This window comes from Schistocerca gregaria, chromosome 9 (genome assembly GCF_023897955.1).
Source record: "Schistocerca gregaria isolate iqSchGreg1 chromosome 9, iqSchGreg1.2, whole genome shotgun sequence".
Classification (NCBI taxonomy): Eukaryota; Metazoa; Arthropoda; class Insecta; order Orthoptera; family Acrididae; genus Schistocerca; species Schistocerca gregaria.
Genome location: NC_064928.1, coordinates 228,164,462 through 228,182,882, shown reverse-complemented (window position 1 = coordinate 228,182,882; position 18,421 = coordinate 228,164,462).

Here is an 18,421-nt window from a genome sequence, read left to right as displayed (position 1 = left end):
TACTTCTTACTGGCTATTACATCAACTTAGAAGCTTTATCTGTGTTCTACTATGGTGCTTTTAGTGTCTCAGAATACCGCAGCACGCGACATAGCTTTGCAGACGATAAGTACAAGCGTTTCAGAGAGAAGAGCGGCCAATGTGACGATCTGGCTTGAAGAAGATTCGATAACAAATGACGAAAACGGACGGATTTCTAGGTTTTTACTACATATGAACACTTTTCATATTCTCCCGTGCAACTCCGCTGCTAATCCTCCTTTCATGCAGAAGCTTAAGGTCCTAGCTCATGTCCAAGGCACCAAAGCCAGCTAAAAAGTCAATAATCGATACCTAAAACTTGAATTGTACTACTTCTTACTGGCTATTACATCAACTTAGAAGCTTCATCTGTGGTTTACTATGGTGCTTTTACTGTCTCCGCATACCGCAATACGCGACATAGGTTTTCACACGATAAGTACAACCGTTTCAGAGAAGAAGAGCGGCCAATGTGACGATCTGGCTTTAAGTAGATTCGATAACAAATGACGTAAACGAACGGATGTCTCAGGTTTTTACTACATATGAACATTTTTCACATTCTCCCGTGCAACGCGGCTGCTAGTCCTCCTTTCATGCAGAATCTTAAGGTCCTAGCTCATGTCCAAGGTACCAAAGCCAGCTGAAAAGTCAATAATCGATACCTAAAACTTGAATTGTACTACATCTTACTGGCTATTACATCAACTTAGAAGCTTCATCTGTGTTCTACTATGGTGATTTTAGTGTCTCCGCATACCGCAAGCACGCGACATAGGTTCGCAGACGATAAGTACAACCGTTTCAGAGAGAAGAGCGGCCAATGAGACGATCTGGCTTTAAGTCGGTTCGATAACAAATGACGAAAACGGACCGATTTCTCAGGTTTTTACTACATATGAACACTATTCACATTCTCCCGTGCAACTCGGCTGCTAGTCCTCCTTCATGCAAAAGCTTAATTTCCTAGCTGATGTCCAAGGCACCAAAGAAGGGTAAAAAGTCAGTAACCGATACCTAAAACTTGAAATGTACTACTTCTTACTGGCTATTACATCAACTTAGAAGCTTCATCTGTGTTCTACTATGGTGCTTTTAGTGTCTATACATACCGCAGCACGCGACATAGCTTTGCAGACGATAAGTACAACCGTTTCAGAGAGAAGAGCGGCCAATGTGACGATCTGGCTTTAAGTAGATTCGATAACAAATGACGTAAACGGACGGATGTCTCTGATTTTTACTACATATGAACATTTTTCACATTCTCCTGTGCAAATCATCTGCTAGTCCTCCTTTCATGCAGGATCTTAAGGTCCTAGCTCATGTCCAAGGTACCAAAGCCAGCTACAAAGTCAATAATCGATACCTAAAACCTGTATTGTACTACTTCTTACTGGCTATTACATCAACTTATAAGCTTCATCTGTGTTCTACTATGGTGATTTTACTGTCTCCGCATACCGCAGCACGCGACATAGCTTTGCAGAGGATAAGTACAACCGTTTCAGAGAGAAGAGCGGCCAATGAGACGATCTGGCTTTAAGTCGATTCGATAACAAATGACGAAAACGGACCGATTTCTCGGGTTTTTACTACATATGAACACTTTTAACATTCTCCCGTGCCACGTGGCTCCTCGTCCTCCTTTCATGCAGAATCTTAAGGTCCTAGCTCATGTCCAAGGCACCAAAGCCAGCTAAAAAGTCAATATTCAATACCTAAAACTTGAATTGTACTACTTCTTACTGGCTATTACATCAACTTAGAAGCTTCATCTGTGTTCTACTATGGTGCTTTTAGTGTCTCAGCATACCGCAGCACGCGACATAGCTTTGCAGAGGATAAGTACAAGTGTTTCAGAGAGAAGAGCGACCAATGTGACTATCTGGCTTTAAGTCGATTCGATAACAAATGAGGAAAATGGACGGATTTCTCAGGTTTTTACTACATATGAACACTTTTCACATTCTCCCGTGCAACTCGGCTGCTAGTCCTCCTTTCATGCAGAATGTTAAGGTCCTAGCTCATGTCCAAGGTACCAAAGCCAGCTAAAAAGTCAATAATCGATACCTAAGACTTGAATTGTACTACTTCTTACTGGCTATTACATCAACTTAGAAGCTTCATCTGTGTTCTACTATGGTGCTTTTAGTGTCTCCGCATACCGCAGCACGCGATATAGCTTTGCAATCGATAAGTACAACCGTTTCAGAGAGAAGAGCGGCCAATGTGACGATCTAGCTTTAAGTCGATGCAATAACAAATGACGAAACCGACGGATTTCTCAGGTTTTTACTACATATGAACACTTTTCACATTCTCCCGTGCAACTCGGCTGCTAGTCCTCCTTTCATGTAGAATCATAAGGTCCTAGCTCATGTCCAAGGCACCAAAGCCAGCTAAAAAGTCAATAATCGATACCTAAAACTTGTATTGTACTACTTCTTCCTGGCTATTACATCAACTTAGAAGCTTCATCTGTGTTCTACCATGGTGCTTTTAGTGTCTCAGCATACCGCAGCACGCGACATAGCTTTGCAGACGATAAGTACAAGTGTTTCAGAGAGAAGAGCGGCCAATGTGACGATCTGGCTTTAAGTCGATTCGATAACAAATGACGAAAACGGACGTATTTCACAGGTTTTTACTACATTTGAACACTTTTCACATTTTCCCGTGCAACTCGGCTGCTAGTCCTCCTGTCATGCAGAATATTAAGGTCCTAGCTCATGTCCAAGGCACCAAAGCCAGCTAAAAAGTCAATAAACGATACTTAAAACTTGAATTGTACTACTTCTTACTGGCTATTACATTAACTTAGAAGCTTCATCTGTGTTCTACTATGGTCCTTTTAGTGTCTCCGCATACCGCAGCACGCGACATAGCTTTGCAGACGATAAGTACTACCGTCTCAGAGAGAAGAGCGGCCAATGTGACGATCTGGCTTGAAGTCGATTCGATTACAAATGACGAAAACGGACGGATTTATCGGGTTTTTACTACATATGAACACTTTTCACATTCTCTCGTGCAAATCGGCTGCTAGCCCTCCTTTCATGCAGAATCATAAGGTCCTAGCTCATGTCCAAGGCACCAAAGCCAGCTAAAAAGTCAATAATCGATACCTAAAACTTGAATTGTACTACTTCTTACTGGCTATTACATCAACTTAGAAGCTTCATCTGTGTTCTACTATGGTGCTTTTAGTGTCTCCGCATACCGCAGCACGCGACATAGCTTTGCAGACGATAAGTACAACCGTTTCAGAGAGAAGAGCCCCCAATGTGACGATCTGGCTTTAAGTCGATTCGATAACAAATGACGAAAACGGACTGATTTCTCAGGTTTTTACTACATATGAACACTTTTCACATTCTCCCGTGCAAATCGGCTGCTAGTCCTCCTTTCATGCAGGATCATAAGGTCCTAGCTCATGTCCAAGGCACAAAAGCCAGCTAAAAAGTCAATAATCGATACCTAAAACTTGAATTGTACTATTTCTTACTGGCTATTACATCAACTTAGAAGCTTTATCTGTGTTCTACTATGGTGCTTTTAGTGTTTCAGAATACCGCAGCACGCGACATAGCTTTGCAGACGATAAGTACAACCGTTTCAGAGAGAAGAGCGGCCAATGTGACGATCTGGCTTTAAGAAGATTCGATAACAAGTGACGAAAACGGACGGATTTTTAGGTTTTTACTACATATGAACACTTTTCATATTCTCCCGTGGAACTCCGCTGCTAATCCTCCTTTCATGCAGAAGCTTAAGGTCCTAGCTCATGTCCAAGGCACCAAAGCCAGCTAAAAAGTCAATAATCGATACCTATAACTTGAATTGTACTACTTCTTACTGGCTATTACATCAACTTAGAAGCTTCATCTGTGTTCTACTATGGTGCTTTTACTGTCTCCGCATACCGCAGCACGCGACATAGCTTTGCAGACGATAAGTACAACCGTTTCAGAGAGAAGAGCGGCCAATGAGGCGATCTGCTTTAAGTCGATTCAATAACAAGTGACGAAAACGGACCGATTTCTCAGGTTTTTACTACATATGAACACTTTTCACATTCTCCCGTGCAACTTGGCTCCTCGTCCTCCTTTCATGAGGAATCTTAAGGTCCTAGCTCATGTCCAAGGCACCAAAGCCAGCTAAAAAGTCAATATTCAATACCTAAAACTTGAATTGTACTACTTCTTACTGGCTATTACATCAACTTAGAAGCTTCATCTGTGTTCTACTATGGTGCTTTTAGTGTCTCAGCATACCGCAGCACGCGACATAGCTTTACAGACGATAAGTACAAGTGTTTCAGAGAAAAGAGCGGCCAATGTGACGATCTGGCTTTAAGTCGATTCGATAACAAATGACGAAAACGGACGTATTTCTCAGGTTTTTACTACATTTGAACACTTTTCACATTTTCCCGTGCAACTCGGCTGCTAGTCCTCCTTTCATGCTGAATATTAAGGTCCTAGCTCATGTCCAAGGCACCAAAGCCAGCTAAAAAGTCAATAATCGATACCTAAAACTTGAATTGTACTACTTCTTACTGGCTATTACATCAACTTAGAAGCTTCAACTGTGTTCTACTATGGTGCTTTTAGTGTCACCGCATACCGCAGCACGCGACATAGCTTTGCAGACGATAAGTACTACCGTTTCAGAGAGAAGAGCGGCCGATGTGACGATCTGGCTTGAAGTCGATTCGATAACAAATGACGAAAACGGACCGACTTCTCAGTTTTTTACTACATATGAACACTTTTCACATTCTCTCGTGCAAATCGGCTGCTAGCCCTCCTTTCATGCAGAATCATAAGGTCCTAGCTCATGTCCAAGGCACCAAAGCCTGCTAAAAAGTCAATAATCGATACCTAAATCTTGAATTGTACTACTTCTTACTGGCTATTACATCAACTTAAAAGCTTCATCTGTGTTCTACTATGGTGCTTTTAGTGTCTCCGCATACCGCAGCACGCGACATAGCTTTGCAGACGATAAGTACAACCGTTTCAGAGAGAAGAGCCCCCAATGTGACGATCTGGCTTTAAGTAGATTCGATAACAAATGACGAAAACGGACGGATTTCACAGGTTTTTACTACATATGAACACTTTTCACATTCTCCCGTGCAACTCGGCTGCTAGTCCTCCTTACATGCAGAATCTTAAGGTCCTAGCTCATGTCCAAGGCACCAAAGCCAGCTAAAAAGTCAATAATCGATACCTAAAACTTGAGTTGTACTACTTCTTACTGGCTATTACATCAACTTAGAAGCTTCATCTGTGTACTACTATGGTGCTTTTAGTGTCTCCGCATACCGCAGCACGCGACATAGCTTTGCAGACGATAAGTACAAGCGTTTCAGAGAGAAGAGCGGCCAATGTGACGATCTGGCTTTACGTCGATTCGATAACAAATGACGAAAACCGACGGATTTCTCAGGTTTTTACTACATATGATCACTTTTCACATTCTCCCGTGCAAATCGGCTGCTAGTCCTCCTTTCATGCAGAATCATAAGGTCCTAGCTCATGTCCAAGGCACCAAAGCCAGCTAAAAAGTCAATATTCAATACCTAAAAGTTGAATTGTACTACTTCTTACTGGCTATTACATCAACTTAGAAGCTTCATCTGTGTTCTACTATGGTGCTTTTAGTGTCTCAGCATACCGCAGCACGCGACATAGCTTTGCAGACGATAAGTACAAGTGTTTCAGAGAGAAGAGCGGCCAATGTTACGATCTGGCTTTAAGTCGATTCGATAACAAATGACGAAAACGGACGTATTTCTCAGGTTTTTACTACATTTGAACACTTTTCACATTTTCCCGTGTAACTCGGCTGCTAGTCCTCCTTTCATGCAGAATCATAAGGTCCTAGCTCACGTCCAAGGCACCAAAGCCAGCTAAAAAGTCAATAATCGATACCTAAAACTGGAATAGTACTACTTCTTACTGGCTATTACATCAACTTATAAGCTTCATCTGTGTTCTACTATGTTGCTTTTAGTGTCTTTGCATACCGCAGCACGCGACATACCTTTGCAATCGATAAGTACAACCGTTTCAGAGAGAAGAGCGGACAATGTGACGATCTGGCTTTAAGTCGATTCGATAACAAATGACGAAAACGGACGGATTTCTATGTTTTTACTACATATGAACACTTTTCATATTCTCCCGTGCATCTCCGCTGCTAATCCTCCTTTCATGTAGAATCATAAGGTCCTAGCTCATGTCCAAGGCACCAAAGCCAGCTAAAAAGTCAATAATCGATACCTAAAACTTGAATTGTACTACCTCTTCCTGGCTATTACATCAACTTAGAAGCTTCATCTGTGTTCTACTATGGTGCTTTTAGTGTCTCAGCATACCGCAGCACGCGACATAGCTTTGCAGACGATAAGTACAACCGATTCAGAGAGAAGAGCGGCCAATGTGACGATCTGGCTTTAAGTCGGTTCGATAACAAATGACGAAAATGGACCGATTTCTCAGGTTTTTACTACATATGAACACTATTCACATTCTCCCGTGCAACTGGGCTGCTAGTCCTCCTTTCATGCAGAATCGTAAGGTCCTAGCTCATGTCCGAGGCACCAAATCCAGCTAAAAAGTCAATATTCTTTACCTAAAACTTGTATTGTACTACTTCTTACTGGCTATTACATCAACTTAGAAGCTTCATCTGTGATCTACTATAGTGCTTTTAGTGTCTCAGCATACTGCAGCACGCGACATAGCTTTGCAGACGATAAGTACAACCGTTTCAGAGAGAAGAGCCCCCAATGTGACGACCTGGCTTTAAGTAGATTCGATAACAAATGACGAAAACGGACTGATTTCTCAGGTTTTTACTACATATGAACACTTTTCACATTCTCCCGTGCAACTCGGCTACTAGTCCTCCTTCATGCAAAATTTTAATTTACTAGCTCATGTCCAAGGCACCAAAGAAGGGTAAAAAGTCAATAATCATTACCTAAAACTTGAGTTGTACTACTTCTTACTGGCTATTACAATAACTTAGAACCTTCATCTGTGTTCTACTATGGTGCTTTTAGTGTCTCCGCATACCGCAGCACGCGACATAGCTTTGCAGACGATAAGTACAAGCGTTTCAGAGAGAGGAGCGGACAATGTGACGATCTGGTTTTACGTCGATTCGATAACAAATGACGAAAACGGACGGATTTCTCAGGTTTTTACTACATATGAACACTTTTCACATTCTCCCATGCAAATCGGCTGCTAGTCCTCCTTTCATGCAGAATCATAAGGTCCTAGCTCATGTCCAAGGCACCAAAGCCAGCTAAAAAGTCAATAATCGATACCTAAAACTTGAATTGTACTACTTCTTACTGGCTATTACATCAACTTAGAAGCTTTATCTGTGTTCTACTATGGTGCTTTTAGTGTCTCAGAATACCGCAGCACTCGACATAGCTTTGCAGACGATAAGTACAACCGTTTCAGAGAGAAGAGCGGCAATTGTGACGATCTGGCTTGAAGAAGATTCGATAATAAATGACGAAAACGGACGGATTTCTAGGTTTTTACTACATATGAACACTTTTCATATTCTCCCGTGCAACTCCGCTGCTAGTCCTCCTTTCATGCAGAATCTTAAGGTCATAGCTCATGTCCAAGGTACCAAAGCCAGCTGAAAAGTCAATAATCGATACCTAAAACTTGAATTGTACTATTTCTTACTTGCTATTACATCAACTTAGAAGCTTCATCTGTGTTCTACTATGGTGCTTTTAGTGTCTCCGCATACCGCAGCACGCGACATAGCTTTGCAGACGATAAGTACTACCGTTTCAGAGTTTCAGAGAGAAGAGCGGCCAATGTGACGATCTGGCTTGAAGTCGATTCGATAACAAATGACGAAAACGGACCGATTTCTCAGTTTTTTACTACATATGAACACTTTTCATATCCTCCCGTGCATCTCCGCTGCTAATCCTCCTTTCATGTAGAAACATAAGGTCCTAGCTCATGTCCAAGGCACCAAAGCCAGCTAAAAAGTCAATAATCGATACCTAAAACTTGAATTGTACTACCTCTTCCTGGCTATTACATCAACTTAGAAGCTTCATCTGTGTTCTACTATGGTGCTTTTAGTGTCTCAGCATACCGCAGCACGCGACATAGCTTTGCAGACGATAAGTACAACCGATTCAGAGAGAAGAGCGGCCAATGTGACGATCTGGCATTAAGTCGGTTCGATAAAAAATGACGAAAATGGACCGATTTCTCAGGTTTTTACTACATATGAACACTATTCACATTCTCCCGTGCAACTCGGCTGCTAGTCCTCCTTTCATGCAGGATCGTAAGGTCCTAGCTCATGTCCGAGGCACCAAATCCAGCTAAAAAGTCAATATTCATTACCTAAAACTTGAATTGTACTACTTCTTACTGGCTATTACATCAACTTAGAAGCTTCATCTGTGATCTACTATAGTGCTTTTAGTGTCTCAGCATACTGCAGCACGCGACATAGCTTTGCAGACGATAAGTACAACCGTTTCAGAGAGAAGAGCCCTCAATGTGACGATCTGGCTTTAAGTAGATTCGATAACAAATGACGAATACGGACTGATTTCTCAGGTTTTTACTACATATGAACACTTTTCACATTCTCCCGTGCAACTCGGCTGCTAGTCCTCCTTCATGCAAAATTTTAATTTACTAGCTCATGTCCAAGGCACCAAAGAAGGGTAAAAAGTCAATAATCATTACCTAAAACTTGAGTTGTACTACTTCTTACTGGCTATTACAATAACTTAGAACCTTCATCTGTGTTCTACTATGGTGCTTTTAGTGTCTCCGCATACCGCAGCACGCGACATAGCTTTGCAGACGATAAGTACAAGCGTTTCAGAGAGAGGAGCGGACAATGTGACGATCTGGCTTTACGTCGATTCGATAACAAATGACGAAAACGGACGGATTTCTCAGGTTTTTACTACATATGAACACTTTTCACATTCTCCCATGCAAATCGGCTGCTAGTCCTCCTTTCATGCAGAATCATAAGGTCCTAGCTCATGTCCAAGGCACCAAAGCCAGCTAAAAAGTCAATAATCGATACCTAAAACTTGAATTGTACAACTTCTTACTGGCTATTACATCAACTTAGAAGCTTTATCTGTGTTCTACTATGGTGCTTTTAGTGTCTCAGAATACCGCAGCACTCGACATAGCTTTGCAGACGATAAGTACAACCGTTTCAGAGAGAAGAGCGGCAATTGTGACGATCTGGCTTGAAGAAGATTCGATAACAAATGACGAAAACGGACGGATTTCTAGGTTTTTATTACATATGAACACTTTTCATATTCTCCCGTGCAACTCCGCTGCTAATCCTCCTTTCATGCAGAAGCTTAAGGTCCTAGCTCATGTCCAAGGCACCAAAGCCAGCTAAATAGTCAATAATCGATACCAAAAACTTGAATTGTACTACTTCTTACTGGCTATTACATCAACTTAGAAGCTTCATCTGTGTTCTACTATGGTGCTTTTACTGTCTCCGCATACCGTAGCACGCGACATAGCTTTGCAGACGATAAGTACAACCGTATCAGAGAGAAGAGCGGCCAATGTGACGATCTGGTTTAAGTAGATTCGATAACAAATGATATAAACGGACGGATGTCTCAGGCTTTTACTACATATGAACATTCTTCACATTCTCCCGTGAAACTCGGCTGCTAGTCCTCCTTTCATGCAGAATCTTAAGGTCCTAGCTCATGTCCAAGGTACCAAAGCCAGCTGAAAAGTCAATAATCGATACCTAAAACTTGAATTGTACTATTTCTTACTGGCTATTACATCAACTTAGAAGCTTCATCTGTGTTCTACTATGGTGCTTTTAGTGTCTTTGCATACCGCAGCACGCGACATAGCTTCGCAGACGATAAGTACTACCGTTTCAGAGTTTCAGAGAGAAGAGCGGCCAATGTGACGATCTGGTTTAAGTAGATTCGATAACAAATGACGAAAACGGACGGATTTCTCAGGTTTTTACTACATATGAGCACTTTTCACATTCTCCCGTGCAACTCGGCTGCTACTCCTCCTTTATGCAAAATTTTAATTTCCTAGCTCATGTCCAAGTCACCAAAGAAGGGTAAAAAGTCAATAATCATTACCTAAAACTTGAGTTGTACTACTTCTTACTGGCTATTACATCAACTTAGAAGCTTCATCTGTGTTCTACTATGGTGCTTTTAGTGTCTCCGCATACCGCAGCACGCGACATAGCTTTGCAGACGATAAGTACAACCGTTTCAGAGAGAAGAGCGGCCAATGAAACGATCTGGCTTTAAGTCGATTCGATAACAAGTGATGAAAACGGACCGATTTCTCAGGTTTTTACTACATATGAACACTTTTCACATTCTCCCGTGCAACTTGGCTCCTCGTCCTCCTTTCATGCAGAATCGTAAGGTCCTAGCCCATGTCCAAGGCACCAAAGCCAGCTAAAAAGTCAATATTCAATACCTAAAACTTGAATTGTACTACTTCTTACTGGCTATTACATCAACTTAGGAGCTTCATCTGTGTTCTACTATGGTGCGTTTAGTGTCTCAGCATACCGCAGCACGCGACATAGCTTAGCAGACGATAAGTACAAGTGTTTCAGAGAGAAGAGCGGCCAATGTTACGATCTGGCTTTAAGTCGATTCGATAACAAATGACCAAAACGGACGGATTTCTCAGGTTTTTACTACATATGAACACTTTTCACATTTTCCCGTGCAACTCGGCTGCTAGTCCTCCTTTCATGCAGAATCTTAAGGTCCTAGCTCATGTCCAAGGCAACAAAGCCAGCTAAAAAGTCAATAATCGATACCTAAAACTTGAATTGTACTACTTCTTACTGGCTATTAGATCAACTTAGAAGCTTCATCTGTGTTCTACTATGGTGCTTTTAGAGTCTCCGCATACCGCAGCACGCGACATAGCTTTGCAGACGATAAGTACAACCGTTTCAGAGAGAATAGCGGCCAATGTGACGATCTGGCTTTAAGTCGATTCGATAACAAATGACGAAAACGGATGGATTTCTCAGTTTTTTACTACATATGAAAACTTTTCACATTCTCTCGTGCAAATCGGCTGCTAGCCCTCCTTTCATGCAGAATCATAAGGTCCTAGCTCATGTCCAAGGCACCAAAGCCTGCTAAAAAGTCAATAATCGATACCTAAAACTTGAATTGTACTATTTCTTACTGGCTATTACATCAACTTAGAAGCTTCATCTGTGTTCTACTATGGTGCTTTTAGTGTCTCCGCATACCGCAGCACGCGACATAGCTTTGCAATCGATAAGTACAACCGTTTCAGAGAGAGGAGCGGACAATGTGACGATCTGGCTATAAGTCGATTCGATAACAAATGACGAAAAGGGACGGATTTCTAGATTGTTACTACATATGAACACTTTTCATATTCTCCCGTGCAACTCCGCTGCTAATCCTCCTTTCATGCAGAATCTTAAGGTCCTAGCTCATGTCCAAGGCACCAAAGCCAGCTAAAAGTCAATAGTCGATACCTAAAATTTGAATTGTACTACTTCTTACTGGCTATTAGATCAACTTAGAAGCTTCATCTGTGTTCTACTATGGTGCTTTTACTGTCTCCGCATACCGCAGCACGCGACATAGCTTTGCAGACGATAAGTACAACCGTTTCAGAGAGAAGAGCGGCCAATGTGACGATCTGGCTTTAAGTAGATTCGATAACAAATGACGTAAACGGACGGATGTCTCAGGTTTTTACTACATACTAACATTTTTCACCTTCTCCCGTGCAACTTTGCTGCTAGTCCTCCTTTCATGCAGAATCTTAAGGTCCTAGCTCATGTCCAAGGCACCAAAAACAGCTAAAAAGTCAATAATCGATACCTAAAACTTGAATTGTACTATTTCTTACTGGCTATTACATCAACTTAGAAGCTTCATCTGTGTTCTACTATGGTGCTTTTAGTGTCTCCGCATACCGCAGCACGCGACATAGCTTTGCAGACGATAAGTACTACCGTTTCAGAGTTTCAGAGAGAAGAGCGGCCAATGTGACGATCTGGCTTGAAGTCGATTCGATAACAAATGACGAAAACGGACCGATTTCTCAGTTTTTTACTACATATGAACACTTTTCATATCCTCCCGTGCATCTCCGCTGCTAATCCTCCTTTCATGTAGAAACATAAGGTCCTAGCTCATGTCCAAGGCACCAAAGCCAGCTAAAAAGTCAATAATCGATACCTAAAACTTGAATTGTACTACCTCTTCCTGGCTATTACATCAACTTAGAAGCTTCATCTGTGTTCTACTATGGTGCTTTTAGTGTCTCAGCATACCGCAGCACGCGACATAGCTTTGCAGACGATAAGTTCAACCGATTCAGAGAGAAGAGCGGCCAATGTGACGATCTGGCATTAAGTCGGTTCGATAAAAAATGACGAAAATGGACCGATTTCTCAGGTTTTTACTACATATGAACACTATTCACATTCTCCCGTGCAACTCGGCTGCTAGTCCTCCTTTCATGCAGGATCGTAAGGTCCTAGCTCATGTCCGAGGCACCAAATCCAGCTAAAAAGTCAATATTCATTACCTAAAACTTGAATTGTACTACTTCTTACTGGCTATTACATCAACTTAGAAGCTTCATCTGTGATCTACTATAGTGCTTTTAGTGTCTCAGCATACTGCAGCACACGACATAGCTTTGCAGACGATAAGTAGAACCGTTTCAGAGAGAAGGGCGGCCAATGTGACGATCTGGCTTTAAGTAGATTCGATAACAAATGACGAAAACGGACTGATTTCTCAGGTTTTTACTACATATGAACACTTTTCACATTCTCCCGTGCAACTCGGCTGCTAGTCCTCCTTCATGCAAAATTTTAATTTCCTAGCTCATGTCCAAGGCACCAAAGAAGGGTAAAAAGTCAATAATCATTACCTAAAACTTGAGTTGTACTACTTCTTACTGGCTATTACAATAACTTAGAACCTTCATCTGTGTTCTACTATGGTGCTTTTAGTGTCTCCGCATACCGCAGCACGCGACATAGCTTTGCAGACGATAAGTACAAGCGTTTCAGAGAGAGGAGCGGACAATGTGACGATCTGGCTTTACGTCGATTCGATAACAAATGACGAAAACGGACGGATTTCTCAGGTTTTTACTACATATGAACACTTTTCACATTCTCCCATGCAAATCGGCTGCTAGTCCTCCTTTCATGCAGAATCATAAGGTCCTAGCTCATGTCCAAGGCACCAAAGCCAGCTAAAAAGTCAATAATCGATACCTAAAACTTGAATTGTACAACTTCTTACTGGCTATTACATCAACTTAGAAGCTTTATCTGTGTTCTACTATGGTGCTTTTAGTGTCTCAGAATACCGCAGCACTCGACATAGCTTTGCAGACGATAAGTACAACCGTTTCAGAGAGAAGAGCGGCAATTGTGACGATCTGGCTTGAAGAAGATTCGATAACAAATGACGAAAACGGACGGATTTCTAGGTTTTTATTACATATGAACACTTTTCATATTCTCCCGTGCAACTCCGCTGCTAATCCTCCTTTCATGCAGAAGCTTAAGGTCCTAGCTCATGTCCAAGGCACCAAAGCCAGCTAAATAGTCAATAATCGATACCTAAAACTTGAATTGTACTACTTCTTACTGGCTATTACATCAACTTAGAAGCTTCATCTGTGTTCTACTATGGTGCTTTTACTGTCTCCGCATACCGTAGCACGCGACATAGCTTTGCAGACGATAAGTACAACCGTATCAGAGAGAAGAGCGGCCAATGTGACGATCTGGTTTAAGTAGATTCGATAACAAATGATGTAAACGGACGGATGTCTCAGGCTTTTACTACATATGAACATTTTTCACATTCTCCCGTGAAACTCGGCTGCTAGTCCTCCTTTCATGCAGAATCTTAAGGTCCTAGCTCATGTCCAAGGTACCAAAGCCAGCTGAAAAGTCAATAATCGATACCTAAAACTTGAATTGTACTATTTCTTACTGGCTATTACATCAACTTAGAAGCTTCATCTGTGTTCTACTATGGTGCTTTTAGTGTCTTTGCATACCGCAGCACGCGACATAGCTTCGCAGACGATAAGTACTACCGTTTCAGAGTTTCAGAGAGAAGAGCGGCCAATGTGACGATCTGGTTTAAGTAGATTCGATAACAAATGACGAAAACGGACGGATTTCTCAGGTTTTTACTACATATGAGCACTTTTCACATTCTCCCTTGCAACTCGGCTGCTACTCCTCCTTTATGCAAAATTTTAATTTCCTAGCTCATGTCCAAGTCACCAAAGAAGGGTAAAAAGTCAATAATCATTACCTAAAACTTGAGTTGTACTACTTCTTACTGGCTATTACATCAACTTAGAAGCTTCATCTGTGTTCTACTATGGTGCTTTTAGTGTCTCCGCATACCGCAGCACGCGACATAGCTTTGCAGACGATAAGTACAACCGTTTCAGAGAGAAGAGCGGCCAATGAGACGATCTGGCTTTAAGTCGATTCGATAACAAGTGATGAAAACTGACGGATTTCTCAGGTTAATACTACATATGAACACTTTTCACATTTTCCCGTGCAACTCGGCTGCTAGTCCTCCTTTCATGCAGAATCTTAAGGTCCTAGCTCATGTCCAAGGCAACAAAGCCAGCTAAAAAGTCAATAATCGATACCTAAAACTTGAATTGTACTACTTCTTACTGGCTATTAGATCAACTTAGAAGCTTCATCTGTGTTCTACTATGGTGCTTTTAGAGTCTCCGCATACCGCAGCACGCGACATAGCTTTGCAGACGATAAGTACAACCGTTTCAGAGAGAATAGCGGCCAATGTGACGATCTGGCTTTAAGTCGATTCGATAACAAATGACGAAAACGGATGGATTTCTCAGTTTTTTACTACATATGAAAACTTTTCACATTCTCTCGTGCAAATCGGCTGCTAGCCCTCCTTTCATGCAGAATCATAAGGTCCTAGCTCATGTCCAAGGCACCAAAGCCTGCTAAAAAGTCAATAATCGATACCTAAAACTTGAATTGTACTATTTCTTACTGGCTATTACATCAACTTAGAAGCTTCATCTGTGTTCTACTATGTTGCTTTTAGTGTCTCCGCATACCGCAGCACGCGACATAGCTTTGCAATCGATAAGTACAACCGTTTCAGAGAGAGGAGCGGACAATGTGACGATCTGGCTATAAGTCGATTCGATAACAAATGACGTAAACGGACGGATGTCTCAGGTTTTTACTACATACTAACATTTTTCACCTTCTCCCGTGCAACTTTGCTGCTAGTCCTCCTTTCATGCAGAATCTTAAGGTCCTAGCTCATGTCCAAGGCACCAAAAACAGCTAAAAAGTCAATAATCGATACCTAAAACTTGAATTGTACCACTTCTTCCTGGCTACTACATCAACTTAGAAGCTTCATCTGTGTTCTACTATGGTGCTTTTAGTGTCTCAGCATACCGATGCACGCGACATAGCTTTGCAGACGGTAAGTACAACCGTTTCAGAGAGAAGATCGGCCAATGTGACGATCTGGCTTTAAGTCGATTCGATAACAAATGACGAAAACGGACGGATTTCTCAGGTTTTTACTACATATGAACACTTTTCACATTCTCCCGTGCAAATCGGCTGCTAGTCCTCCTTTCATGCAGAATCTTAAGGTCCTAGCTCATGTCCAAGGCACCAAAGCCAGCTAAAAAGTCAATAATCGATACCTAAAACTTGAATTGCACTATTTCTTACTGGCTATTACATCAACTTAGAAGCTTCATCTGTGTTCTACTATGGTGCTTTCCGTGTCTCCGCATACCGCAGCACGCGACATAGCTTTGCAATCGATAAGTACAACCGTTTCAGAGAGAGGAGCGGCCAATGTGACGATCTGGCTTTAAGTCTATTCGAAAACAAATGACGAAAACGGACAGATGTCGCAGGTTTTTACTACATATGAGCACTTTTCATATTCTCCCGTGCAACTCCGCTGCTAATTTCCTTTCATGCTGAATCTTAAGGTCCTAGCTCATGTCCAAGGCACCAAAGACAGCTAAAAGTCAATAATCGATACCTAAAATTTGAATTGTACTACTTCTTACTGGCTATTAGATCAACTTAGAAGCTTCATCTGTGTTCTACTATGGTGCTTTTACTGTCTCCGCATACCGCAGCACGCGACATAGCTTTGCAGACGATAAGTACAACCGTTTCAGAGAGAAGAGCGGCCAATGTGACGATCTGGTTTAAGTAGATTCGATAACAAATGACGTAAACGGACGGATGTCTCAGGCTTTTACAACATATGAACATTTTTCACATTGTCCCGTGAAACTCGGCTGCTAGTCCTCCTTTCATGCAGAATCTTAAGGTCCTAGCTCATGTCCAAGGTACCAAAGCCAGCTGAAAAGTCAATAATCGATACCTAAAACTTGAATTGTACTACTTCTTACTGGCTATTACATCAACTTATAAGCTTCATCTGTGTTCTACTATGGTGATTTTAGTGTCTCCGCATACCCCAGCACGCGACATAGCTTTGCAGACTATAAGTACAACCGTTTCAGAGAGAAGAGCGGCCAATGAGACGATCTGGCTTTAAGTCGATTCGATAAAAAGTGACGAAAACGGACCGATTTCTCATGTTTTTACTACATATGAACACTTTTCACATTCTCCCGTGCAACTTGGCTCCTCGTCCTCATTTCATGCAGAATTTTAAGGTCCTAGCTCATGTCCAAGGCACCAAAGCCAGCTAAAAAGTCAATATTCAATACCAAAAACTTGAATTGTACTACTTCTTACTGGCTATTACATCAACTTAGAAGCTTCATCTGTGTTCTACTATGGTGCTTTTAGTGTCTCAGCATACCGCAGCACGCGACATAGCTTAGCAGACGATAAGTACAAGTGTTTCAGAGAGAAGAGCGGCCAATGTTACGATCTGGCCTTAAGTCGATTCGATAACAAATGACCAAAACGGACGGATTTCTCAGGTTTTTACTACATATGAACACTTTTCACATTTTCCCGTGCAACTCGGCTGCTAGTCCTCCTTTCATGGAGAATCTTAAGGTCCTAGCTCATGTCCAAGGCAACAAAGCCAGCTAAAAAGTCAATAATCGATACCTAAAACTTGAATTGTACTACTTCTTTTGGCTATTAATTCAACTTAGAAGCTTCATCTGTGTTCTACTATGGTGCTTTTAGTGTCTCCGCATACCGCAGCACGCGACATAGCTTTGCAGACGATAAGTACAACCGTTTCAGAGGGAAGAGCGGCCAATGTGACGATCTGGCTTGAATTCGATTCGATAACAAATGAGGAAAACGGACCGATTTCTCAGTTTTTTACTACATATGAACACTTTTCACATTCTCTCGTGCAAATCGGCTGCTAGCACTCCTTTCATGCAGAATCATAAGGTCCTAGCTCATGTCCAAGGCACCAAAGCCAGCTAAAAAGTCAATAATCGATACCTAAAACTTAAATTGTACTATTTCTTACTGGCTATTACATCAACTTAGAAGCTTCATCTGTGTTCTACTATGTTGCTTTTAGTGTCTCCGCATACCGCAGCACGCGACATAGCTTTGCAATCGATAAGTACAACCGTTTCAGAGAGAAGAGCGGCCAATGTGACGATCTGGTTTAAGTAGATTCGATAACAAATGACGTAAACGGACGGATGTCTCAGGCTTTTACTACATATGAACATTTTTCACATTGTCCCGTGAAACTCGGCTGCTAGTCCTCCTTTCATGCAGAATCTTAAGGTCCTAGCTCATGTCCAAGGTACCAAAGCCAGCTGAAAAGTCAATAATCGATACCTAAAACTTGAATTGTACTACTTCTTACTGGCTATTACATCAACTTAGAAGCTTCATCTGTGCTCTACTATGGTGATTTTAGTGTCTCCGCATACCCCAACACGCGACATAGCTTTGCAGACGATAAGTACAACCGTTTCAGAGAGAAGAGCGGCCAATGAGACGATCTGGCTTTAAGTCGATTCGATAACAAGTGACGAAAACGGACCGATTTCTCAGTTTTTTACTACATATGAACACTTTTCACATTCTCTCGTGCAAATCGGCTGCTAGCCCTCCTTTCATGCAGAATCATAAGGTCCTAGCTCATGTCCAAGGCACCAAAGCCAGCTAAAAAGTAAATAATCGATACGTAAAACATGAATTGTACTATATCTTCCTGGCTATTACATCAACATAGAAGCTTCATCTGTGTTCTACTATGGTGCTTTTACTGTCTCCGCATACCGCAGCACGCCACATAGCTTTGCAGACGATA